The following is a 6,000-nucleotide window of genomic DNA, read 5'->3' on the forward strand; positions in this document are numbered from 1 at the left end:
TTCTTCATTTCTTGTTTCTTCTGTAAACCCATCCACTTACTCACTTTCCACTACCCAAATTAATTGCTGTTACTTTTCACAGTTCTTTTTTTTTAAATTAAAAAAATTAAAAGTTTCTCAGGTAATAGTTATAGACTCACATGAAGTTATAAGAAATAATACAGAGAGATCCCATGTACCCCTTATCCATTTTTCCCTGTTGGTAACATCTGGCAAAACTATAGTAAAATACCATCACTAGGAAATTAACAATGATTTAGTCAAGTTAAAGTATTTCCACCCCCACAAGGATCCTCATGTTGCCCTTGTATAGCCATGGTCTTTTCTCTCTACATCCTGCCCCTAGTGAGCCCCTGGCAACCACTTATCTCTTCTTCATTTCTGTAATTTTGTTATTTCAAGAATGTTAAATAAATGAAATCATACAGTATGTAAACTTTTAGGATTAGATTTTTTTCATTTAACATAATTCTTCAGAGATTGCCGAGAATATGTATCTATCTTTTGTTCTTTTTGTTGCTAAACAGTATTCCATGGGAAAAATTGCACTATCATTTGTGTAATCATTCTGAAGGACATCTGGATAATTTCCAGTTTGGGACGATTATGAATAAAACTGGTATAAACATTAATGTACAGACTTTTGTGTGAACATGAGTCTTCATTTCTCTAGGATAAATGTCTAAGAATGCAATCATATGTATAGTATTCAATGTATAGTATTTGTATATCTAGTTTTTTAAGAAGCTGCTAAATTGTTTTCCAGTTTAGCTGTACCATTTTACTTTTCCATTAGCAGTATATGAGTGATCCAGTTTCTCTGCATCCCTGCTAACATTTGGGGTGATTTCCATTTTATATTTTAGTCATTCTGATTGGTGTATAGTGGTACCTCATTGTGGCTTTAATTTGCATTTCCCCAGTGGCTAGTGATGCTGAACATCTTTGCATGTACTTATTTGCTCTCTGTATATTCTCATTGGTGTAATGTGTCTTTGCTTTTTTTTTTTAAACTACTGTTGAGTTTTAGTATTGAGAATTCTTTATATATTCTATATACTAGACCTTTGTTGAATAAGTGGTTTGCAACTATTTTCTCCCAGTCTATAGTTCATCTTTTCATCCATCACACATGGGCTTTCCCAGAGCAAAATTTTTAAAATTTGAAGTCCAATAGAACAAATTTTCCCTTTATGGATCATGTCTTTGTATGGCTTAAGAACTCTACCTAGCCTTAGATCCCCAATGTGTTTTTTTTTTTTCTTTTTTCTTTACCTGTTATCGCTCAGCTCCAAGTTTACCTTCTGTACCCTGGGATGCTAGGGCTGTGAGCTTGTGCTCCGTCACCAAGTCGTGTCCGACTCTGAGACCCCACGGACTGTAGCCTGCCAGGCTCCGCTGTTCATGGGATTTCCCAGGCAATAATACTTGAGTGGGTTGTCATTTCCTTCTCCAGGAGATCTTCCTGACCCAGAGATCTAACCCATGTCTCATCTCCTTGCATTGGGAGGCGGATTCTTTACCACTGAGCCACCAGGAAAGTCGAAGCTAGGGTTATTAGTTCTCTACAAACTGTTTACCAAACCTCTGTGTCAGCTTGCCTCTTGTTGCTCAGTCATGTCTGACTCTTTACAACCCCATGGACTGCAGCACACCAGGTTCCCTGTCCTTGAGCAGCTTGCTCATACTCATGTCCATTGAGTCGGTGATGGTATCCAACCATCTTGTCCTCTGTTGTCCCCTTCTCCTCCTGCTTTAAATCTTTCCCAGCATCAGGGTCTTTCCCAATGAGTGGGCTCTTTGCATCAGGTGGCCAAAGTATTAGAACTTCAGCTTCAGTATCAGTCCTTCCAATGAATATTCAGGGTCTATTTCCTTTAGGATTGACTGGTTTGATCTCTTTGATGTCCAAGGGATTCTCAAGAGTCTTCTCCAGCACCACCATTTGAAGGCATCATTTCTTTGGTGCTCAGCTTTCTTTATGGTCCAACCCTCACATCAATACATGACTACTGGAAAAACCGTAGCTTTGACTATATGGACCTTTGTTGGCAAAGTAATGTCTCTGCTTTTTAATGTGCTGTCTAGGTTTGTCATAGCTTTGTGGGGTGGGATGTTATCTTATGATTGCACTAGAAAACTGACAGAAAATGACAAAACTCAAGGCTTTAAATATGTTCAAGTCACATTCAGACATCAGAGAACTTTTATGGCAACCCTAAAAAAGTCTCATTGCTGGTAGCTTTAAGACTATCTTTATTAAAAATGTGACTGGGTGAGTTGCAGAATCATAACAAGATTGAATTGACAGACTCCTCATATTGTTTATGTGAAGTCAGGGCATTGGGAACAAGTGGGATTCTGAGACTTAGATTAGGCTTGCCTGTGAGTTTAGCTGCTTCAGTCGTACGGACTGTAATCCATCAGGCTCCTCTGTCCATGGGATTCTCCAGGCAAGAATACTGGAGTGGGTTGCCATTTCCTTCTCCAGGGGATCTTCTCGACCCAGGGATGGAACCATCGTCTCTTGCATTGTCTCTTGTATTGTAGGTGGATTCTTTACCACTGAATCAGCAGGGAAGACTTGGATAAACCTAAATGCCCAAGTCTGTCTGAACAAGCAGAAGCAGCGCCTCTTCTTATGACTAAGAAGACGGACCTTTCCTTCTTTTTTTAAAAATTAATTTTGATTAGAGTATAGTTGCTTTACAATGTTATGTTAGCCTCTGCTGTATAGCAAAGTGAAGGAGTCATCCGTACATATATATCCACTGTTTTTTGGATTCCCTTCCCTTTTAGGTCACCGCAGAGCTTTGAGTAGAGTTCCCTGTGCTATACAGTAAGCTCTCACTAGTTATCCATTTTATACGTAGTATCCGTAGTGTTTATATGTCAGTTTCAATCTACCAATTCATCCCACCCCTGACTTTTCCTTCTTGAAGACTCAGGGATCATCCTATTTGAGGCAGCAACCTTCCAAGGGGATGCTATTCTCATTAAGACCCATCTTCATTGTCCATTATTTTCTACTCTGTATGTAAACTAGAGTCAGACCTTAGTATGCTCAAGCAGAACAAATGAAAATTCTCACCTGGGAAGAAATTACTTATACTTCACAATAAATGTAGAAGTTTGATTAGTTTGATTAGTAGAGGCCCAGGAAATATGTTTGAGAATAGATTTGAAGGGTATTACACCAAAAAGAACAGAATATAGTTTTGTATCGGGTTTAGCATATTAATATGTGTACATTTAACATATATTCTGAATTTAATGTTTTAGCTAAAGCTAGAAGTGGCTCAAATAGCTTGCTTGGGTAACTAAATTGTGGACTCCCTGATGACCTATGTTCAATGAAGTTTGATGCCAGAACTTCTCTAGCATAATATATGGAAGGATTCTGAAAGATAAGTAGCTAGGAATGTTGGAATAGATTTTCATTCGTGACCTACTGTGATAGTGTGACTTTAAAAAGATTTATTTGGCTGTGCTGAGTCTTAATTGTGGCACACAGGATCTTCGATTTTCGTTGAGGCATGAGGGATCTTTAGTTGCAACATGTGGGATCTAGTTCTCTTACCAGGGATCACACCTAGTTCCCCTATTTTGGGACCACAGAATGTTAGGCACTAGACCACCATGGAAGTCCTGATATTGTGACTTATAATAAGAAATATTCACAGACAGTTCCTGACTTAAGATGATTAGGCTTATGATTTTTTTTTTTTTTTTACTTTAAGATGATGGGAAAGCGATATGTATTCAGTGAAAATCTGTGTTTATTTCAGGTTTTGAATTTTGACCTTTTCCTGGGCTAGTGATATGTGGTCTGATAATGTCTTGTGATGCTGGGCAGAGGCAGAAGCCACAGCTCCCAGTCTGCCATGTGATCATGAGGATAAACAGCTGGTATGCTTAACTCCATATGACTGCTCTGAATTTCACTTTTAGTGTAGTATTCAGTAACTTACATAAGATATTTGATACTTTACTACAAAGTAGGATTTGTGCCAGATGATTTCAACCAACTGTAGGCTAATATAAGTGGTCTCAGCATGGTTAAGGTAGGCCAGGCTAACCTATGATGATTGGTAGGTTAAGTGTATTAAATACATCTTCAACTTATGATAGATTTATTGGCTCTTCCCTGAAGGCTCAGTGGTAAAGAATCCATCTGCTAATGCAGGAGACTCAGATTCGATCCCTCGGTCAGGAAAATCCCCTGGAGAAGGAAATGGCAACCCACTCCAGTATTCTTGCCTGGGAAATCCCATGTATCAAGGAGCCTGGCGGGCTACAGTCCATAGGGTCGAAAAAGACATGACTCAGAGACTAACACAAAACAACAACCCCACCTTAAGTTGATGAAGATTTGTGTTTGACCTTTGTTCTCATTTCCAGCACAGAGCCCCTCAAATCCATGCAATTTCCTAAGTAATAAAAGCAAGAAAGTTGTCTCGGTATGTATAACAAGCCCCTTTCCACGACTGAGTTTATGTTAATGAGGGGGCTTTTGGAAAGCCCCTAGGAATGGGGACTGGTTGCCAGGGTATCTACCCAAGTGATTAGAGGGGTGAAACTTTCAGTCGCACACCTTCTGACCTCCAGGGAGAGAAGAAAGCCTGGAAATTGAGCTCAATTACTAATGGCCAATGATTTACTCAAGCATGCCTGTATAATGAAACCTCTGTAGAAACCCAGAAGATGGGGGTCAGGGGGCATCCTGGTTGGTGAACACATTCACATACTGGGAGGGTGACGTCCCACGAAGACAGAAGCTCTGTGCCAGGACCCTCTCAGACTTCACCTTATGTGTCTGTTCATCTGTATCCTCTACTGTAACCTTTGTTGCATAAGAAACTAGTAAACTTAAGTGTTTCCTTGAGTTCTGTGAATTGTTCTAGCAAATAATCAAATCCAAGTGAGGGAGGTCATGGAAAACTGTAACTTAGAGCCAAGGCTGACAGAAATTGTGGAAAACCTGGGGATCTTATACTTGCAATTGATATTTGAAGTGGGGTGGGGTCAGTCTTATGGGACTGAGCCCCTAACCCGTGGGATCTGATGCTGTCTCTAGGTAGCTAATGTCAGAATTGGATTCAATGGTAGGATACCCAGGTAGTGTTGCAGAATTGCTTGGCATGGGGAACCCCACACATCTGGGGTTAGAAGTCTTGTGAGTGTGGAAGTAGTAAGAGTGAAGGAGAAACACAGAATAGTTTTTTTTTTTTTTTTTTTTGCTCAATGGGTGTCACTTCCTTCTTACCTCTCCCAAGAGATTCCAGAAGACAGTCCCTTCCCTAAAGGATTAAATACATTAGAGAGGAATGCCCAAGGTTCCGTGACAAGCTCTATACTATGGTGTCTCCTCTGTAGCCCAAGAATGATAGTGGAAGATATGGCATTGAGATGGATACAATACCATATTTTCATCACATTTTATTTATCTCTTTCTGACTCTTTTTTCTCTCATAAACACTCATGTAGTCTTCATTTCCTAGAATACACATGTAATCTTAATTTCCTGGAAATGCTCAAGGAAGGAAGACATATTTGCCTTCTAGATCTGATAATTTTATTGCTGACTGCTATGTAACTCTGGTGAGTCCCTTTAGGTAGGGATGGAATTTCAAAGACTGCTGAGGATAATAGCAACCAGGACCCAGGGCTTTTCAAAACTTCACTTCTAGTTACTAAAAATAAAAATGAGAAATGGGGGTAATTATGTAGGCAACTAAGAGGATGTGTTACCAATTAGGGTTGTTAGTCATTTTCCAGTTCTCCCAGGACTCATAATTCCATCAGTGACATGCCTTTTAAAATTTCAAATTAAACCACAATTGACATAAGAAAAGCAATTAATTTTATCACTCTCCAAAGAAAGTATATTGAATATTTTTGGAAAGTGAAGTCATTTCATTGATAATTTTTGGAAAGTGAAGTCATTTCACTGATAATGATATTTGTGTTTCCAGAATTACTGAAACATTATAAATTGAT

This window comes from Muntiacus reevesi, chromosome 9, assembly GCF_963930625.1.
Source record: "Muntiacus reevesi chromosome 9, mMunRee1.1, whole genome shotgun sequence".
Taxonomy (NCBI): domain Eukaryota; kingdom Metazoa; phylum Chordata; class Mammalia; order Artiodactyla; family Cervidae; genus Muntiacus; species Muntiacus reevesi.